Source organism: Cryptomeria japonica, chromosome 5 (genome assembly GCF_030272615.1).
Source record: "Cryptomeria japonica chromosome 5, Sugi_1.0, whole genome shotgun sequence".
Classification (NCBI taxonomy): domain Eukaryota; kingdom Viridiplantae; phylum Streptophyta; class Pinopsida; order Cupressales; family Cupressaceae; genus Cryptomeria; species Cryptomeria japonica.
In genome coordinates, this window is record NC_081409.1 from 705,055,636 (window position 1) to 705,079,094 (window position 23,459).

Below are 23,459 nucleotides of genomic sequence, written 5' to 3' on the forward strand. Positions count from 1 at the left end.
ATACTTAGGGTGTAATGCCCCCTCGAGAGATCGTTTGTGCACTAAAGACATGAATGATCTCTCGAAATAAGAAGAATGTGAGATGAAAGATAGAAGAATGGTCAGCGGATTAGAGATAGAGATAGGTGATGTGAAGATAATATTGAGATAGAATATGAGAGAATGAATCTTAGAATGAAATAGAATGATGTTAGATGATAGAAAATGATTTAAAAAGAGATGATGAGAAAAGTATCAACAAACTAGCAATAAGCAGATGAGATGAAAATGAAAGTCAAATTGAATGAATCACGAACCTGTGTCATTATTTATTGCACAATATATATTCATCACTGAGCCTTATTTTTGAACAATAAAGCTTAGCACATCACGGTATAAGAAACCAGGATGTAAAGATATCTCATTGTAGAAACAAACACGTAGCAGACAAGGAGTGAACCCTCCATTCTGGGAATTATGCTAGGGGTCAAGGTATGTGTGGCAATTTCACCTTGATGTGAAGGCTCTTATCATAGACACCCACTAGAGCAATTTCCCTAGAATTTCATCGGTTCACACCACAAACAGCAAACAAAGAAAAAGATAATGCCCATCATAGCTCCTCTAGTCACTTGTAGACATCCTTGAGTAGCATAGGAACAATATCTGTCCCCAAATGATAAAAAGATAAAGACTAACCTAGACAAAATTCAGTAGCTATACTGACCTTGTGCCTTTGTTCTTAGTTGCTTGATGTGATGGTTGATAATGTCTGATCTCAGAAAGTTGTGGACCCCATTTAAAATTGAACAGTCTAATTTTGAGTGTATCCTCTTCTGTTTAAGACAAGATAATGATCACTTTGATATGGATATGATACGATTGATAAGACAGTTTGATCAGTTGATTGTGATGAATACTAAGAGGGGGGGGGCAAATTAGTATGCCAAAAATCTTTGCACTAAAACACTTACACAGTCTAAAGATAAACTGGTAAAGCAGTCTGACAGTCAAACTGGTTACTACACATACAAACCAAAATGCGAATAAAACATTCACCCACAAAAGCAATACAACCATAACACAAGACATTTGACGTGGAAACCCAACTGGGAAAAACCACGGTGAGATGGAACTCACAAGTCACTATCTGCAGAATAGAAACTAGACCGGTTAAGGTCTTACAATGTTCTTCACCAAAATAGATCCTGTTAGGAATCTCAATCTCTATTAGGAGATAAGTCCGATTAAAGACTACCTTGTTAGAGGATTTTAGATTCACATGTGTGAACCACCTTGTTAGAGGATTTTACAAAGGCTTTGAGGCCTACCCAGTTAGGGGCTACTGACTTGTTAAAGATGTGAGTAATCAACAAGTGTTTGATCTATCTAATAGCACAAACTGCTTGGTTAGATCCAGTATTGCTCATAGCTAATGCATTCCAGCATTACTTCAGTCTTCTCTATCTCTCTCTCAGTTACAACTCGATCTTCTCAGATAAGATCGCTCTTCCACAACTCAACATCCTCCTTAAACCCTAGCTCAACATTAATCCTTTTTGCAACAACCTAAAACCCTAGACATGATGTCCTTTTAAAGGAATCTGATTTCATGTCGGTCCAATAGGATTTCTTTACAATTTCCAAGGTTCAATGAACCTAGACATACTTAGTAACATGACATAGGAATCACCGTCAATGTGTCAGCACCATCAAACAATCGGTGGATTGGTAATTCATCACAAAATGTCGGTTGGTAACTCATCATAAAGTATTACCAGTTCATACAAAATATCGGTTGCCGGTTTGACAAAAATGAAGACTGGTAAGAATGTGTTGTGCCGCTTTGCACCCTCGTACCACTTGCAATCTGCGAACTGCTTGGGGTCGACATGCCGCTTCAGACCGGGAAACACATTCTACAAAATCACTACTAGTCTAAAGACTAGAATACAACATACCGGTTGAGCATGACCTCATACATATAAAGGGGATCTCAATACAAGTGTGTGTCCATCAATGACAATCACAACATAAACATCAAAAATGCCAACAGATTGCAGATGTTTGATTGGATAGTGGTATCCTTTGTTAACTTCGTGCGAAGTGTTTGATAGATATCTGCTAGGGTATTTGTTTCTTACAAGACATTTTATTGCAAGTTTTTTGAGTGATTGATTGATTTTTAGATTTTTAGTTCTTTTCGAAGAGCTTTTTTCGATGTTTTTGGATTATGCAGATCGATATTTGAATGTTTTTTATAGATTTTTTAAGGACATTTTGCAGATGTTTTTGGTTGTTATGTAGGATTGTTTTTGCATATTTGAATGTTTTTGGATGATTTTTTTAAGGACATTTTGCAGATATTTTTGGTATTTTATGGTTTTCACTGTTTTTGGATTTTAAATTTTTCATTGTTTTTGGATTTTGATTTTTTCACTGTTTTTGGATTTTAAGTTTTTCAGGACTATATCTAATTTTTAGTTTTTTTCAGTTATGCCCCTAGTGTGCATACCTGTATAACATGATGATCTACAGAATGTATGTGGAGACAATGAATTTTTGACATGACCTATGTGAATGCAATATGCATGATGAAGATGTATTCCTATTCGAACAAGGTTGACTGTGTTTGTTTTAGCATTTGTAATACATCAATTGAAATGGAGGTGCAAAACATTTCATAGATAAGTGGTTAATTAGTCCCTAAGGTTCCTTGGAATATTCAAATCACCACACTTATTAACTAGGATTTACAAATGGAGACACGGAAGACTTCCCCATTGGTTCTTGAAACTTTGATCTTCTTTTGCCTATGTGTGTGTAGATGAGTTAATTCTCACTCTTGTGTTCACTAAAGATCCTTAGCATCCTATATGAATAGCTACATGGATTATCCTAACTTCAAAAGCATCCCGAATAGAGTCTCACTGCCAGCAAGCTTTTATAGCTCCGACGAGGTTATAGACTGTAATTTCTCAAATATTGCTCCATTGCCAGTAGGTGTTCATAGCCCTGATGGAGTTACTTGTATATTCTCATAGTCAAGCTTTTTTGTCACACTTGCATGCGTGATATGTTAGTTATATATCATTGTTCTTTTGCCCTGAGATGGATATTTGGCATAGCTCTTTTTCTTTTTGTTTTCTTGCCTTGACTTGTAAGTAATGAGACCTACTTGGGTGTGACAATTATAGTGGCACTGAAGTAGAATTTTAGATTTTTCACTAGTCATATGATCAACTAGGTGTCTAGAATGAATTAGAGATTTATTGTGTTTGAGATATAGCAATTGATAGATTTTGGGTTAACAAGTCTCAAATAGTGAAATCGCTACCCAACCATAAGTAAAGTGTCATCACAAGGTAATGTTGAAAATGAATGACCTTAGAACCCTCAAGACTTCATGTCCGAATATCTAAGAAAGGAGATGACCCTTGTTCCTCTTGAATGCAAACAAATGATAAAAATGAATAGTTGTCTTGTTTTATTGATGCTGCAATATGAAAATGTCGAAACTTTTGGGAATGCGATGTATTTGAAAAAGAAACTATATGTAATGCAGTGTTTTGAATGATATGATATGCAATGTGGAAAGTAAAGCCTAAACTATACATCCCTTAGGTATAATATCGTTTAAGGTGCATGTTGTTCATAGGGTCAGAGAGTGGATCTCCCTCCATGGTAGCCAAATTATATGATCCATTGCCTATGACCATTGTTATGATGAAAGGACCTAACCAGTTAGGTTCGAATTTCCCTGGCTTTTCTCATTCCACTAGGTTCCTTTGATTCTCTTTAAGCACAAGATCTCCCACTTGAATAGTTCATGGGCAGACTCTTTTATTATAACTCCATCTCAGTCTGTTTTGATATCCTTGCATATGGTTGAGCGTTGTTTGTCTTTTTTCATCAAGGGTCTTGAGCTCTTGTAACCTTGCTACCCTGTAGTCTTCCTCTGATATGATGTTCTGTAAGGAAACTCTTAGAGATGGTATTTCTATTTCAATGGGGAGTATTGCTTATGTACCATAGACCAAGGAATATGGTGTTGCTCCTATAGGTGTGTGTACTCCTGTTCTGTAAGCCCAAAGAGCGGGATTTAACTAGAGATGCTAGTCCCATCCTGTATCAGTGACAACTTTCTTGAGAATTTTCAATATTGTTTTATTTGTAGCCTCTGCTTGTCCGTTGCTTTGTGGGTAGTATGGTGTGGCAAATCTCTGTTGTATGTGAAACTTGTCACATAATTCCTTCACTTCCTGGTTTTTAAATGGACGCCCATTGTCTGTTACAAAGCACATTGGAACTCTGTATCTGCATATAATGTAGCTAAGCATGAATTTTGATATCTGCTTTCCAGTAGTGTATCTAAGAGGAATTGCCTCAACCAATTTGGTAAAGTACTTAGTAGTTGTTAATATGAACTTGTGACCATTGGAAGAAGTAGGGTTGATTTTACCCACTAGATCTAATCCCCATTGTGAAAACAGCCATGGTGATGTAATGGATTGAAGATCTTGTGCTAGTGCATGAATAAGGTCTCCATGCATTTGGCATTGTTTACACTTCTGCACATATTTGTAAGTGTCTTTTTTCATGGTTGGCCAATAATAACCTGTTCTCAACAATTTTTTTGACAATGGCAGACCACTTTGGTGAGCCCCACAGATTCCATCATGGACTTCTTTTAAAGCAAGGTGTGCCTCATTTTCATCCAGGCATCAGAGAAGAGTTCCATCTAAACCTTTTATGTACAAAGTATCAGCTATAATGGTATATCTAGATGCCTAACAAATAAATGTCTTCTTATGACTCCTAGACAGATCCGGTGACATGTATTGAGTATGTAAATATGTATATATTTCATTGTACCAAGGTGATTGTTGACCTACAATTGTACACACATGTTCTATTGAAGGAGTCTCATAAGCCTGTAGCATCAACTATTCTATGATAAACTTAGACTGAGTTTCATTAGTAGGCATACTGATTAGAGATCCTATGGTAGCCATTGCATCTGCTACCTTGTTTTGTATCCCTGGGATTTGTTCAAAGGTGATTTTGCTGAAGTGCTCTTTGTAATCTTCCACTAGCTTCTTATAAGCCATGAGTTTGTCATCCTTCATGTTATAATCATCATTGACCTGGTTTACAATCAACTGTGAATCACCATAGACCTGTAATTCTTGTATTCTCCATTGTATAGCTGTATGAAGCCCTATGAGAAGAGCTTCATATTCAGCTATATTGTTTGTGCATGGAAAGTTTATCCTAAATGATTTAGGTATAGAATCCCCTTGAGGAGTAATGAAGAGAATCCCTACTCCAGATCCGTGACTTGTATATGACCCATCAAAGTATAATTTCCACATTAGGGATGTTGTCAATGTAAACATTGATTCGTCGGGAAAGTCTATGAGTAATGGATGATTGTCTTGTAAAGGAGCCTTTGCTAACTGATCTGCTATGATTTGTCCTTTAATGGCCCTTCTTTCTATGTATTCTATGTTGAACTCACTCAAGATCATGACCCACTTAGCCAATCGCCCGATCAATGTTGCTCTACTCAATAAGTATTTGAGTGGATCAAAGCGTGCAATAAGTTGTACCTTATGACTTAGCATGTAATGTCTGAGCTTTTGAGATGCAAAGATTACTGCTAAGCACGCTTTCTCTATGGGGGTATAATTAAGCTCATAGCCAATCAGAGTCCTACTTATGTGATAAATGGCTCTTTCTTTTCCTTTGTCATCATGTTGTGCCAACAGAGCTCCTAGAGCTAAGTTTGTTGCTGATATGTATAACAATAGAGGCTTTCCTAGAGTTGGTGATACTAACACTGGTGTGTTTACAAGATAATCTTTCAAATCTTGGAAGGCTTCCTAACATTGTTTTGTCCATTTAAAAATAACTCCTTTCCTGAGTAAATGCTGGAATGGGTGGCACTTATTTGCCAACTGTGCTATGAATCTCCTTATGGATTGCAGTCTTCCTTGTAACCCTCTAAGTTGTTTAAGTGTTGACGAGGGTGGCATATCAATGATTGCCTTGACCTTGGCAGGGTCTACTTCAATTCCTCTGTTTGATACTATGAACCCTAACATTTTACCTGTTGTTACACCGAACACACACTTCTTCAGGTTTAATCTGACATTATACTGCTCCAACCGATCAAATATTTGTGCAAGGACTGTGAGGTGACCTTCTCTTGTTTGTGATTTAGCCAATATGTCATCCACATAATCTTACATTATGTTATGGATCATGTCATGAAACAACATTGTCATAGCTCTTTGGTATGTTGCTTCAGCATTTTTAAGACCAAATGGCATCACATTCCAACAATATGTTCCCCATGGGCATGTAAAGGTTGTTTTATGTTGATCTTCTATTGCAATCTTAATCTAGTTATACTCTAAGAAAACATCCATTAAGGATAGCATTTTATTTCTAGCTGTTAGGTCAACTATCATGTTGGTATTAGGTAGTGAGAAGTCATCTTTAGGACAAGCCTTATTTAGATCCCGAAAGTCTATACATATTCTTATCCCTCCTGTGGGCTTAGTCACAGGTACCAAGTTAGATATCCATTCCGTGTAATCAATAGGTCTTATGAAACCTACATCCAACAACTTTTGTAGTTCTATCTTAACCAGTAATGAAATACTTGGATGCATTTTTCTCAACTTTTGCTTGTAAGGTTTTACTCCTAGTATTAGAGGTAAATGATGCAACACTAATTCAGAGTCAAAGCTTGGCATATTTGAATAGGACCAAGCAAAGTTGATAGGTTGTTGCTTGAAAAAATGAATGAATCTGTCTTTTTCTTCTTTTCTTAGTGATTTTTCCAGATGGATATTGTGTACAACCTCCCCTTCTGCTATGTTTACTTCTTCTATTTCCTCCATAAGCAATGTTGAACTTTCTCTTTCAATAGGAAGGTTACCCAACTCACTCTTTCCATTATGGGTAGTTTGATCCTTATCTTCTGTTGTAGAAGTACTTTGTTCTCCAAAGTATTTCATTCTATTCAGGTCTATAGCAAACCTTGCTTTATGGTCACCTTGTGGAAATCCTTCTCTGACTCGGAGAAATTTTGTAATTACTTCATCATTTTCAAACCAATCCAGCATTGGTTTCCCTTCTTGCCCCCAATCAATCAAGTGTGAATGTACGAGGGGTAATTCATTACTCCCTTCTATAGTAGACTATGATAACATGAAGACTTGATTGTTTGAATGACTTTATGTATGTTCATCTTGTGTAGGCATTAATATTACACTTTCTGTTGGGCTAGAATCATGGAGTGATAAGAACTCATAGTCATGAGAGTCTGTCTCATTTTCCATATATGTTTCATCATGTGAGCTATCATCACTAATTTCTTCTTGTTCCTGCCTCTGATTCTGTTGTAGATTAACTGGTCTTCTATGGACATTTGTTACTCTTCTTAAACTTGCATCTGTTGCAACATTAGCCTGTACTGTTGTGTCAATGACTGCATCATTTTGTACCATAGTGCTAGGTTCTTGTAGGAGTTGTCTCATGTCTTCTCCATCTGATTCTACACTAGGTGATGTGGGTACCTCATTGCTTGTTTGCGATGTAGATGGAAGTGCCCTTATGGACAAATCCCTTTATGTCATATAGTCTGATGGTTTCCTTGGTAGATTCAATATATCAAGGGTACGTTGTCTTACTTCTGTGATCGGTTGTACATTCTTATATCCCAATCCTTGATTCCTTGGATTATCAGTAGGAACAATAGGTTCTAGCCTTCCTTGTTTCTATAACCCCAGGCCTGTGGTACCATCATATCCATGTCTCTAGAGCATTTTAAATCCATTTCCATACTGATCTGTATGTATTCTGGGTATTGTCATATGATCTTCTTCTCTATATATCCAATGGTTAACATCTTCGTTCAAGGATTCTTTGTAAGTCACCCCATCTAATAAAAGAGCATGAGTCTATGTATCTGACAATTTCTTTTCCTTTGTCTTGTTTCTGCTCTATATTGTGAGGTTTCCCAAAAGACTTAGGAGAAAGAGACAACTGATTCCCATTTAAAGTGTTTGCAATAGAATACTCTCCACAACCCATATCTTTTATCTGTAAGGATGATGTTGTAGGTATATCCTTTTTTGTGTCTGTGATTTGTAATGCCTCCAATTGTGTAGTGAGAGGTGCTTCCTGATTGATAGGTACCTGATTATTAACACTTTCTTTCAAGTAATTGCAATGTTGGAAGGGATTTGGATCACCCTTTATGGTAATTTCAATACCATTGTATGGAAATTTGACCCACTGATGAAATGTGGATGGTACTGCTTGCATGGTGTGGATCCATGGATGACCCAATAGCATGTTGTATCCCAATTCTTTGTCCAAGACTTGAAAAGTGACCTCTATTATTATGGGTCCCACTTGTACAGGTAATGTTACAGTTCCTTTTGATGGACGTTCTTCATCATCATATGCCTTGATGTTTATCCTCTTGGAAGAATCAATGTGAAGTTCAGAATATCCTAGTGCCTTAACCAGTTTTAAAGTACAAATGTTGAGACCATCTCCTCCATCTATGAGTACTCTTCTGATTCTTCTCTTATGAATGTAAGCTTCTAGATGTAGTGGGTTGTTATGAAGTAGTCTATCACTAGGAATACCTTGTTCTGTGAATGCAATATGTGTGCCTTGTATCAAATTTCCTACCATAGTCTGGAAAGCATTTTCATCTATATCTTTGTCTACTACTGAATCTTGAAGTGCTTTATCCAGTATAGCTGTGTGAGCGGGTGAGATACACAATAGTTCAAATAATGATATATGTGCTGGAGTTTTCTTGAGTTGTTCAACAATGTTGTAAGTCCCTACTGCTGGTGGGTGATTTGGTGGTATTCCTTGTAAAGTTACTTTTGATTTGTGAGTAACCACTGCACAGTCTTTGTCTCTGGGAGTTATGATGATTGTAGCAACTGTATCGTTTGACATGTAGGATTTTTCTGTATCATAAGTTGTTTTATCAAGATTTATGTTAAATCCCTCTTGATAGCCTTTATGTGAATATTTGACATCCATAATGTGTTCTATGATTTCATCTTCAAACCATCCTGAGTGAGATGGTTGATCATGCCTCCCAATCTCTGAGACAAAGATTTATGTCATCATCATACTTTGGTGCCTCTGATATCATGCAAATTTGATTATTATCTGTGTGCGTGTCTTGATATCATTCATTTTGCTCAAATGTTGCTTGTGAATCATTGTTTGTTATGTCTCCAGAGATAATAGCATGAATAGTGTAGTCATATGAGACTTTTGTGTAGTTAGATGTATTGTCTCGGTTACCTAATGTGGTAGCTTTTCCTTTGTCATGCTTAACAAATGGATCCTTGAAAATTGTATGATTTGTGTTTGCTGAGGTTTTATCTATATCAATTGTGATGTCCCCTTGGTCGATCATATCTTGGACCAAGTTTTTTAGTTTGTAGCAACTTGTTGTTTATGACCTTTAGTCCAATGATAATCACAGAAATCATTATCATTCCACCAAGTGGGTTTGAAAGGACCTTGTTCATACAGTCTGACTTCAGGTAAAGTGATCATGTTTGTTTGTATTAACTTTTTGAGCGCTGACTCAATAGGTTCTCCTAGAGGTGTGTAATTTCTTCTTGGAGCATTTACCCTAGGATATCTTGTGTTCATGTTTTGTGTAGCGTTTACATGTGCAAAGGTCATGGTGTTCCCTATATGTGGATTAGATGACTGACTTGTTCCCAAAGATAAAACAAGTTGAGTTCTGTTTATCATTCTAGCATCTATAATACCGTCATTGGTCACATTTTTGTTTTTTGACCAAAACTTGGATTTGTCATTGTTTTTGTTGTTTCCATACTTAATAAGACCTTGCTCTATTAGTACCTTCTCACATTTGAGAGATTTTTATGTGATTTGTTTGAATGTGGTTAAACATTGCATTTGTATTGGATATTTAATCTTAGGAATCAAGTTTTCTGTGAACATGTCTACTTGTTCTATTTCAGGGATAACTATCTTGCACCTCCTATAGAAAGCCCTCCATCATTGTATGAAGGATGCAAATGTTTCATTCTCATATTGTTTAGTGGCACACAAGTCCATCAAAGTAACTCGAGTGTCAATGTTGTGTGAGAAATTTGCAATAAATTGTTCAACTAATTCTCCCCATGATGTGATGGTTGGTGGTAAATGTGAAAACCACTCTAAAGCGGGACCTCCCAGACTTTTAGGAAATAGTCTCATTAGATAAGTATCTTCTAAGGCCACCTCTATACATGCCATAAAAAATTCCCTGATATGATCTCTAGGATCACCCTTCCCTCAATATCTATCAAATTTAGGCATTTCAAAATGTTGAGGGAAAGGCGGCATGTATAGTGTGTGATCAAATGGATAAGGACGTAATTCCTGCATTGTGTAGCTCTTTTTATCATTACCGGTCTGCATAGTTGTCATTTGTTGTTGCAAATTCTGCATTTGTTGTGTCAGAATATTTGTTTGGTAAACCTTGTATTTGTGTATGTCCCACAAAAGGATTCATTGTTGCATAACTAGGAGGTTGTTGGAAGGTACCAAGATTATAACTTTGTGTGTTTTACGATCCACTAGGTACTGTGAAATAGCTGATATGCGAGCCCATGTTTGGTTGAATTGTACTTCTTGTATTGGGAATACCTAGATTTGCATTTTGTTGACTATATGTGGATCCCATAGAATAGGAAACAGAAGGTTGAGTCACACTTGTTGCTTGTGTTGGAATAGGTGCTGAGACATTTGATATTATCGGTATGCTTTGTGATGGTATACTAGCATTGATAAGCGAGGATGACACACTTGTTTGAAAGTTTGCATTTGTGTTGACATTTGTTTGGATAGGTATGTTTTGAGGAAAGTTGGAGGTCGTTGCTTGTATTTGTGTCATGGGTGAAGTTTGACTGTTATCTTGACCTAAAGTTTATCCTGGTGGTAAAAAATTTTTAACATCAAAATCTTCAAGTAGTTTTGCCCCATTTTGTATTAACAAGGAGAGATACTTGTCCCTGTCACTATGTATAAGTGCGTCTAGGATCATGAGGACATGTGGATCTTGTTGAGCAGACTCTATTTCCTCCTTTGTCAAATGTTGTTGTAATTCGTGTAGGGTAGACATTGTTTGAGTACCTGAGTGTTGACCTGTTGACATATCCATATTCCAAGTAGGGTTTATAGACTGTGTGTTGTTTGGATCCATTATTCCTTTCGCTGCTTGTGACCTTGTGGCGGGCATCTAGAATACTTATATGAGGGTGGTTCTATGCAAGATGATGACTTAACACTAGACTATAGACGTAAATATGAGGTATGCAAGACTATACTAGACTCTCTATTGAGGATTTTGATGTAAGACCTGTTGAGCTTTTCTAGATTTCTCTAATTCAAGTCTTTCCATTTGTTGACTAAGTTGTTCGGCCTCAATCTCTCTATCAATTATATGGGAAATCCTATATATTGAGGTGCGCTTCTTCTTACGTCCCAAGCTAAGTTAGCTAGACTGTCAATGATTTCTTGTTGACCATCGTTTGGAACTAGATTAGGTTGCTCGAAGGGGAGCAATCCATCACCTAGGAGACCCATGAAGGCACATGCTATGAACCTATAACTGACAATGGACTTAGACGTACATGAGGTCTAGATGAAGATGTATATAATAATGTAGGACTATGTAACTTATATAGATGATAATGAGGACGTAAGTGGGACTATGCAAAAGACTTGGAATGATAATGAGGACGTAAGTGAGAACTATGCAAGGACTTAAGATGATAATGAAGACGTAAGTGGGACTATGCAAAAGAAATAGGATGATAATGAGGACATAAGTGAAACTATGCAAAAGACATAGGACGATAATGAGGACATAAGTGGGACTATGCAAAAGACTATGTAAAGACTACCTATGGTCACAAGTATGTAAGGATTTTTTGGAGAATTGGTTTCAAAATGGACTTTGTTTTCTGTAACTTCATGTGTAGGACAATGTTTTGTAGTTTTCCAAATCTGAGAACAATTGTTGGTAGGTATGTATAGCTGACTGACTCAATTTGCATACAATCTCAGAATTGGAGATACGTGGGATATGGCCTGAAATAGCCCAAAGGACTAACTCAATACTGGTCTAGCACATTGATACATAAAAAAGAACGGAATACAATCTTAGGCTGGAAAGTGGACACCATTCAATGAGGCCCCTGTAGCAAAATACCGAAACAAGATGGACAGATAGAGAGTCTGGTAGCACTGGCTCCACTCCACGGCACACACTTCTCAGGCATGCCAGTCTCTCTTACCCCAAAGATCTGAAGATCTTATCACCAAGGGATTTCTGTCTCACAATGTAAGGTACATGAGGGGTATCTATGGGGTACAATCCGCACTCTCGAAATCACTGAATGTAGGAGTTTTGGCAACTAAATTGGTTCTTAGTATTAGGTTTCGAGGGATCCTGATCCAATGATGGATTCTCAGAGCAAGCCACTTAAAACTTTAATTGAGCTTATCGGTGCAGGGAAGGCCCCCACATACATCAAATTCACTCAACACTCTAGCCACCTAACTAGTATATTTATATAGCGGCTTGAAAAACCCACTCAAGAGTACACTGGGAGAGATGCTATCCCCAACGCATCCTAATTCAAAGTACCTCTGTGGGGTGATGAAACTCCCAATCAAAGATACCCCTCACTACATAGAATAAAAGAAAATTTGGATGTCGTTGTCACCTTCCTTCTTTCTCCCAAGACCCCGAAGGCGGGTGGAAAGTCAGTTAGTGCAACAGTAGGTCCACCCCAGACACAATAAAAAGTTCTTTACCTTAAGAAAAAGAAAAAATGATTTAATCTAATGCAACCTGATTCATGTTCTTTTTATAGCCCAAATTTAGGTGTTAGATATGCATGTGCATGTCTATTTTAAACACCAAGTCCAAGTATGAAGGCATACATGTCAATTTTAACCATTTGTTGATTTTAAGCACCAAAAGCCAAGTGTGAGATACATGCATGTCAATTTTTAGCCCATGTTCATTTTAAGCACCAACAATGAAGTGTGAGATTGTCCATGCATGTCAATTTTAACTATTGTTGATTTTAAGCACCAAAAATGAAGTGTAAAGTGTGCATGCAAAAATACTAATCTAATCATCTCTGTAAATCCGCCACAGGCTGTAAACAGAAGATTAGTAGCAAAACCAAACTAACAGAAAATAGAAACTCAAAACTTGACAAAGGTGAATGCTTGATTATTACAGATTGCATGCATGATCCTGACAGATCAAATGCATAAATCTGGCAGACTGAATGTGTAGCAACAACAGGACGATTGCGTGATAGACAGGAAGAAAACAACAAAATTAAGTTTTAACAAAAAAGAAAACTAATCCTGATTGGAAACCTGCACAACCAATTGTGAAGCCCTAGCCAAATCTCTCATCATCCACTCAATATTGATTAGATCATATTTAACTTGATAAGAAAGAACTAAGCTATTATATCTATCAAAAGCCAGTTGTTCTTCTGAATCCTGTATCAATTTTTCGGCCTGGAGAACTTTTTGATAGCGTTTGGCTTCTCTCCTTTGTTGTTTCGTCCTTCTTACACTTGAAATTCTGAACTGAACTTTTCTTGCCATAAACTGTTATAATCAAATCATAAAATAAAAGCAATTTGATTGTAGATTAACCCAATTTGAGGCATAATTAAATAGAACAAATAATAGATGGAAGAAAATTTAAACAACAATTCTCCCTGCGAATGCGTGTTCCAGAAAGGTCGATTGTGTGATCTGGACAAGGTGATTGCGTAACCCTGTCAAAGCGAATGCATGATGTTGTCTATGTGATTGCGTGATGATGAATGCTCAATTGCGTGATGGAAAATTATTTTCTTGGAATTCGTGCAACCTACGAAAAAATGAAAAATCTGCACAATCTACAAAAATCACACAGAAAATAAAGAAGGTTAAATTGTTGTTAGTTCACATCGGGTTCACCAAAATATTGTCTGTAAAATTCATCTTATTCAAAACAATCAATTAAAATCAAAGGGAAATCACGAATCCCTATCTAATCAAAGAATTCTAACAAACTAACAATGAAATAATACAATAGTAAAATAGGATTTAAAATAATTCAAATCAAACTCCCTATTCCAAGATTGCATATGGCTTCCATTGCTCTTCTCCTCTTCGTGGTATGATGGCTCTCAAATATTGCACTGGTAACTTGCAAGTGACACAAAGATTCAAAGTTCGTGATTATTGAGAATGGAGATTGAATGCTCAATTTATAGATTTTTGGAGAAGATTGATTGAAAGGTGGAACAAATTGGTCAAGAGGTGGAACTTAGGTGAGCTCACATGAAAATTCATAGTTGAAATGCTAATTGTAGGAGTGAAACTCAATAGATTGAATAGATCAATAGAGTCAACTGATTGAGAAAAAGCTGACTAAAGGAAGAAAAAAGAATGATTAGAGGAAATAAAGAGGATGACAAAGAAAACTTAATTTAGAAAAAGCTAACTGAAAGATGGAAATAGAGACTGGAAGAGATAAATGATTTAATTAATTAATTTAGCATGTGCTTGCATTTAGATTTAGATTTTCAATTTAATCTTTGCATGAGATTTATTCAAATAATTGAATTTATTTTAATTCAATTTAGCATTTGAATATTTATAGGACTTGACTTTGATTTTCAATTTGGTTTTTGAAATCATGCGCATGTAATTGAAAGAAATTAGAAGAAATAGAAATCAAATGAAATTAGAACTTGGGGAACTAGAAGAATTAATTAGTTTAATTAAATAATTTAAAGAAACTATTTAATTATGCTAGAAATGGACTTTAATTAAATAATAAAGATTATTTAATTTACAGGATAAAATCACATTTAATTAAATAATAATATTGAATTAATATTTAGAAGAGAGTTGAATGATTAGATGATTAGAGATAGAAATTGAGAATTAATTTATTTTAATAATAAATAATTAAATAATAAATATTTAATTAATATTTAAAAATTGGTTAAAATGATTAAATGATGATAGAATAAGAAATAGAATAAGATGATGAGGAAATATGAAATTAGAAGAATTAGACTAATTAAATTAATTAAATAATTAAATTAATTAAATAATTAAATAATTATTTAACTAATTAGAGGAATAATTAGTACATGATCAATGAGACATTTTTAGGTGTCTACAAAAGGGTCATATGGTGTCCTATGACCTCTTAGGACACCATATGACTCCTTAAAACACTATATGGTGTTGTTATGGGTCATATGGTGTCCTAAGGGGTCATATGGTATCCTATGACATATGACCCCTTAGGACAACATATTGTGTCGTTAGGGTTCGTATGGTGTGCTAAGGGGTCATAAGATATCATGTGACCACTGAGGACACCATATGACCCCTAAGGTGTTGTTAGGGGTCATATTGTGTCCTAAAGGGTCATATGGTGTCTCATGAACCTTTAGCACACCATATGACACCTTAGGGAATCATATGATGTTGTTATGGGTCTTATGGTGTCCTAAGGGGTAATATGGTGTTCTATGAGCCTTTAGGACACCATATGGTGTCCTAAGGGGTCATATGGTATCCTATGACCCCTTAGGACACCATATGGTGTCCTAAAGGCTCATAGAACACCATATTACCCCTTAGGACACCATATGTATTGTTAGGGGTCATATTGTGTCCTAACGGGTTATATGGTGTCCTATGACCCCTTAGGAGACCATATGGTGTCTTTGGGGGTTGTATGGTGTGCTAAGGTCTCATATTGTGTCCTAAAGGGTGACAAGACATCGTATGACCCCTTGGACACCATATGATCCATTAGGTTTTGTTAGGGGTCATACTATGTCCTAAGAGGTCATATGGTGTCTCATGACCCTTTAGGACACCATATGACCCCTTAGGACATCATATGGTGTCATTATGGGTCTTATGGTGTCCTAAGGGGTCTTATGGTATCCTAAGGGGTCATATGGTGTTCTATAACCCCTTAAGACACCATATGACCCCTTAGAACACTATATGATGTTGTTAGGGGTCATATTGTGTCATAAGGGGTCATATGGTGCCATATGACCCCTTAGGACACAATATGATGTTGTTAGGGGTCATATTGTGTTCTAAGGGGTCATATGGTCTCTTATGATCCCTTAGGACACCATATGGTATCGTTATGGGACATATGGTATCGTTATGGGTCATATGGTGACCTAAGGGGTCATATGGTTTTCTATGACCCCTTAGGACACCATATGGTGTTGTTATGGGTCATATGGTGTCCTAAGGGGTCATTTGATGTCCTATGACCCCTTAGGTCACTATTTGTTGTTTTTATGTGTTGTATGGTGTCTTAAGGGGTAATATGGTGTTCTATGACCCCTTAGGATACCATATGACCCCTTAGGACACCATATTGTGTCGTTAGGGGTCATATGGTGTGCTAAGGATTCATATGGTTTCCTATGACCCCTTAGGAAACTATATGACCCCTTAGGTGTTGTTAGGGTTTATTTTGTGTCCTAAGGGGTCGTATTGTGTCCTAAGGGGTCATATAGTGTCCTATGACCCCTCAGGACACTATATGATGTCATTAGGGGTCATATTATGTCCTAAGGGGTCATATGGTGTTATATGACCCCTTAGGATACCATACGACCCCTTGGGACACCATATGGTGTCGCAAGGAGTCGTATGGTGTCCTATGAACCCTTAGGAAACTATATGATCCCTTAGGTGTTGTTAGGCATCTTATTGTGTCCTAATGGGTCATATGGTATTGTATGGTCTCCTAAGGGGTCATATGGTGTCTTATGACCCCTTAGGACACCATATAGTATCATTATGCATCATATGGTGTTCTAAGGTGTCATATGGTGTTCTATGACCCCTTAGGACACCATATGGTGTCATTAGGGGTTGTATGGTGTGCTAAGGGTTCATATGTTGTCCTATGACCCCTTAGAATACCATATGACCCCTTAGGTATTGTTAGGTGTCATTTTGTGTCGTTACGGGTCATATGGTGTCCTATGAACCCTTAGGACATAATATGACCCCTTAAGACACCATATAGTGTTGTTAGGGGTCATATGGTGTCCTATGACCCCTTAGGACACAATATGACCCCTTAGGTGTTGTTAGGGCTCATATTGTGTCCTAACGAGTCATATGGTGTCCTACAACCCCTTAGAACACCATATGGTGTCGTTAGGGGTTGTAAGGTGTGCTAAGGGGTCATATTATGTCCTAAAGGTTCCTAGGACATCATATAACCCCTTAGGTCACCATATGACCCCTTAGGTATCGTTAGGGGTCATATTGTGTCCTAAGGGGTCATATAGTGTCTCCTGACACCATATGACCCCTTAGGACATCATATCATGTTGTTAAGGGTCTTCTTACGTTAGAAGGGGTCATATGGTGTTATATGACCCCTTAGGACACCATATGGTGTCGTAAGGGATCGTATGGTATTATAAGGAGTCATATGGTGTCCTATGACCCCTTATGACACTATATGACCCCTTAGGTGTCATCATGGGTCATATTGTGTCCTAATGGGTCATATGGCATTCTATGACCCCTTAGGACACCATATGACCCCTTGGGACACTATATGGTGCTATGGGTCATATGGTGTCCTAAGGGGTCATATGGTGTCCTATGACCCCTTAGGACACCATATGACCCTTTAGGACACCACATTGTGTCATTAGGGGTTGTATGGTGTCCTAAGGGGTCATTTGGTGTCTTATGACCCCTTAGGACACCATATGGTGTCATTAGGGGTCTTATTGTGTCTTAAGGGGTTATATGGTGTTTTATGACACCATATGACCCCTTAAGAGACCATATGGTGTAGTTAGGGGTCATATTGTGTCCTAAGGGGTCATATGATGTTCTATGACTCCTTAGGACACAATATAACCCCTTAGGAGACCATGTATACTAACTTTTAAATAAGGAGAGATATAAGGCTGAAGAGAGATGAAGAACTAAAGAGAGGGAAAAGAAATAAAGGACAAGGACATAAATAGAGATATAGATATTAAGGAGTATGATGTGAGAGGGGGGAAAACTAAAGGACAAGGATGGATAGAAAGAGGTAGACATATCTAGATATTGAAAAGGAGAGAGGAAGATAGAGATAAAAAATGAAGATAAAGGGAAAGGGAGGTGAATAGATATAGAGAAAGAGAGAGGTAAAGACAAAGATAAATATATGAAGAGATGCAAAAAAATGGATAGAGAGGGGTAAAGAGAGAGATAAACAAAGGAAGTGATAGAGAGATATAAAGGAAGAGAAATATCAATAGATAGAGATATATAGATAGTGCAAGAGAGTGAGAAAGAGAGATAGAGATTATAGATAAGGATAGATAGAGAGGGAGAGAGAGAAAGAGGAAGATATAGAGATATAAAGGCACTATAGAGAAGGATGTGGGGAGAGAGCCAAAGATATATAAAGATGGAGTAAATAAAGAGATAAAAGTAGAGAAAGGGAAAGATACTTCAAGAGGGCGATAAAGGAAGAGACAAAGAAGTAGATTAATCATGTACATAGGAAGATATATAAAGATAGAGGAACATATAAAAAGAGACATTGATAGGGAAAGAGATGGAGATGTGAAGATGGAGATAGAGATAGATATGGATAGATAGTGATAGAGAGTAAGAAAAATGGAGGGAGAGATGGAGTGAATAAGTGAGATTTAGAGATAATGAGATATAAATGTACATGAAGATAGATCTATAGGGATATAGAGAGAGAGGGGACAAGATAAGGAGAGAAAGGAGGTGATAGAGAAAAATAATATATAAGTATAGGTAGGATAAGGTAGATGAGGGAGATAAATAGAGAGAGGAGACATTATTAGAGAGAAATATAGAAATAAGGAGTGATAATGATGGAGTGGGAGAGGGAGAGATAGGAATAGAAAGATGGAGATATATGCAAAGATGCATGTAACTTGGGAATTTATTTATCTAGATGGAATGAGAAAATAAGTGAAATAAGTAGAGAATAAAAAGATATATAAAATATATTATATAAGTATAGATAGACAAGTGATAGATAAAGGAGGTGATAGGGAAAAAATGAGACTTTGTACGCAAAATTTGTGAGTATTTAAAGTTTTAAGATTGAAGGACCAACTTCAAATGATTATAATTAATTTTTGGTTTATAATATCATCAAACTACCTCATCCATTTGATAGGTCTCTGAATTACCTTTCCAACGCCTGTAAAAAATCAAAATTTTGATAAGAAACACAAAAGTTATGGCCATTTTACTAAACTATATTTTTTACGTTGAGAAAAACGGATATCCGATTTGAAAAGAAGTATGACATCACAATAGTGACATCACAATGGTGACATCACAAAGCGGATATCCAATATCTGATTTGAAAAGAAGTATGACATCACAATAGTGACATCACAATGGTGACATCACAAATCGGATATCCGATTTGGTTTGGTATTACAAAACCAACTTCAAAATTTGCCCGACCCAAACAAAAAGTCAAAGCGGATTTTGGCGTGTTTGGAAAGGTTGAAAATGCATTTTTTTCTCCATTGCCACTTTTTGGCCCCCCATGATCTTGCACATACCCAAATATGTATGGTGAGTATCTTGGGATCAAAACCACATATTCTCTTGCACTAAACTTCTCACAAATATCCTCAATCAATAGAATGGGTGGGCTTCTACATAAAAAGGTGTCTAATAATTTTTGATGTTTTTGGACATAAGATCATTCTATAGTGACTCACTTAAGAGCCTTGTAACTTGTGGTGGGGCCCATTTGTCCTTTCGGCAAGTTACACTGTAGGAATAGCTATACCCAAGGCTACAACTTTCGCTCACACCTGATTTCTATAGCGGCTCGAAGGATTTACCACGCGAGGTCATTCCCAAGAGTGATGTGTCTCTTGGTAGACCTCTCTTAAAAAGATAAACTTTGAGTGTTACTAACACTTTTCTTTTGCACCTAGGACCATGAAAGCCAAGGGAGAGGATAGTGTGTGTTAGAAGTAGGACCACTCGACAAACTTTTGCACAAGTGTGCCAATCACAAAAAGCACTTGTTCTTTTTACCTTATTTTCACTGCAATGTGATCTAACTATTTGGAGATGTTGCTCCAACAATCATGGTGTTCTTTTTAACTTCAAAGGCAAAATGTTTTGTAAACTAGGAACTTAAAATCCTAGTCAACTAAATTGAAAAACACGTTTTTGCTTGAAGTAAAATCATTTTGGAACTTGAAGGAAAAATGGCTTGTTCTTTTTAGTTTGCCCAAAATGAAATGTTGATTGTGAATTTCCTTAAGTTGATGCAAGAAATGAAATTTGTTGATTTTAAGCACCAAAATAAAATGAATCCTAACTTGCAAAAAAAAAAATCAAATTTGTTGGGTTTGAGTTTGTGGTTCTTTTTACCTTTGACCAATGAAATTCTTTTTAAGAGCCCAAACAAATGTGCAATTCTTTTTAAAAGCCCAAATTTGAAATGTGAAGTTAATTTTAAACCAAAATAAAAACTGAATTCATTTTTAAAACCAACTTTGACAAAAAGTTAGTAAAACAAATAAATCTACTTTTTAATCCAATTTAAACCTACACAAAAGAGTTAGTAAAATTTGCCTATTCGATGGGCTTCTACAAGCCTAATTTTTTTTGTTTTTCAGTTACAAGGTATTTCTGTACAACTCTCTGTTACAACAAAGCTACTCTGTGTGAAAACAGAAGCGTTATTTAACATGAAAGCACTAAATAACCAACAAACGCACTAAAAGAAGTGCAAAAGCACTACAAAAAGAGACAAAAGTGCTAAAAGAACTCTGTCAGACAAAATAAATTCTGTCAAACAAAGAGCCAAAAGCACTAAAAGAAGCTACGATAGCGCTATTTAAGGGTCAATGGCACCAAATGAGAGACAATAGCGCTATTATTATGAACAATAGCGCTAAAGTGCCCAATTTCAAAGGTGCTAAAGCGTGAACAAATGCACTAAAGCATAACTTGTGTGTCAATTCAAATCATGAAAAATTGTTAGAAGTTTAAAAATTGGTTACTTTGCATTCATGTCAGGTTCACCAAATGATGTTCTGCAAAAAGGGATGGATAGTTAGGATAAACAAACAGAAAATAAGAAACAAGAAACCAATCATTAGATGTTAGTGTTAGAAATCACAAATTAAAGACTATCCTAAATAGGCATACCAAGAGAGACACTATAAACAAAATAGAGCATTTAATAAAGACAACAAATGCAACAAGGCATCTCCAAATTTCTTCCACCATGCTTGTAGCTCATCCTCCCTTGTTCCTCTCTTCTCCAAGTTTCCAAATAAGTGTAGCTCTCAGCAACTTTTTGCACTATGGATGTCTTATGGAGATTCAAGATTGAAAATGCTTTTAAACTATGCTATGCAAGTGTAAAAAAAAGCTAAATATGAAATGTTATGAAATGAACTAAGATTTATTTTAGTCCAAAATGACAATATGAGTGATTATGCTAAAATGCTCTCTCTATAATTGACTATAAATTAAATGCATACAAGTTTTCAGGATTTGGATTATGAAGAAATGAGCTCTATTTATAGGTAAAATGGAGCAATGGATGGTTGAGATTGAGTAATCTCAACAAGGGTCAGGATTGAAGGGTTTAAGATCCATGTGAGGACTTTCAACCCAATCGTAGGATGACAAGTGTCAACATGAGATGGGTTGAGGGGAGAGGGAAGAAGCATTAAATGTTTGACATGACCTGAGAGTTAACTTGGGAGGTAGGGTTAATGTTGAGTTGAGTGAATAAATTCATTATTCAAGGAATAATATTTTTATCCAATGGATAAACTCTTGTGCAAGAGTTAGTGAGGATAACCATGGTCAAAGCAATAAATGCTTGAGGAGACACATGGGTTAAATGAGGGTTGAGTTAGAGGTCAAAGTTTCTAACCATGGGTGCAAGTGGATTTAACCATAAATGGTTATGTAAGAACCATTAATGGTCATGTAAGAGCCATTAGTGGTTTGGAAGACTTTAGAGGTTAGATTGTTGAACACATAAAGCATTAAATGCTTTTCAAAGACTTTGAAGGCTTCGAGAAGTGACTCCAAGTTGCTTAGGAATGTGACAATATTTAGGGGATGGATTAGGCTAATTAGGAAGGGGTTAGAAGAGTCTAGAAGGGGATTTAGGATTGCAAGTGGGTTTGGTGGGTGAGGGAAAATAGGATTTAAATTTAAATAAAATTAATTTATTTCAACTTGTGGTTGCAACTTGCATTCTTAGGAGAATGCAAGTGGGGTGGTTGTTTAATGATTTAAATAAATATTTTAATTTATTTATTTAAAAGAAGAAAGGGGATTAAATTAAATAAATAGGATTTATTTATTTAATTGATTGTGAATTTAGTTTAATGAATTAATTGAAATAAATTGAATAATTTATTTAATTAATAGGAGAATGATTGAAGATGAATTAATTAAATGTTAATTTAATTAACTGTTGGCTAGTGGGTTTATTAATCAAATAAATAGCAAATATTCACTTAATTAAGATGGACAGATTTATGTGACTACAGTGATAATACAAGTGCAATTAACATTTCAAAGAATTTGGTGTTGTATTGAAGGAATAAACATATTTTTATCCAATATTATGAAAAAGGGTTGTAGAGAACGAAGTCAAGTTGGAGTATGTACCTACAAAGGATCATATTATAGATATTTTCACCAAGGCACTATTAAAAGATACTTTTGAGTATATTTGATAGAAGTTAGGGGTTATTAGTCCTCCTTCAAACTAGATGAATTTAAGTGGTGCATGTTTTTCTAGGGGGAGTTTCAAAGTTTATCTTTTGTCTCTAGATTGATGTGGTGGTTTCCCTTAGGGGTAGAATTCAAGGCTATGATTTCTTTGTTGTAAGAAAGTGGTTGGAAAATAAAGATATCCCTATCAGAGGGAGTGTTGCATATATTAGATTTATACCTAGAAGGGGGGAGAGAGAGTTATACGGATTGGCATGAAGTGGTATATTGTTATGTACCCTTTTTAGTTGATGTTAAAGGGTGAGAGAGTTCAAATGAGATGTGAGTTTACTGTTGATTGGTAGTACAAGTGTTTTCATTAATGAAAAATAGGGAGATTGTTGGAAACTTGAGGTGTATTGCCATTGATGTCAAGCTTGTTTGGTGTTGTCATTGTTGTCACAGTCTTTGTTGTTTGTGATTATGTATTTTGGTGACATAAGTGAATAGGAAGTTGAAGTTGTTTAGTTGTGTTGGTAATAGAACTAAAGAGGAAGTTGAATTTTTTCAATTATGTGCATGTACTGTATGGTCAAAAAATGAGTGTTCAAATG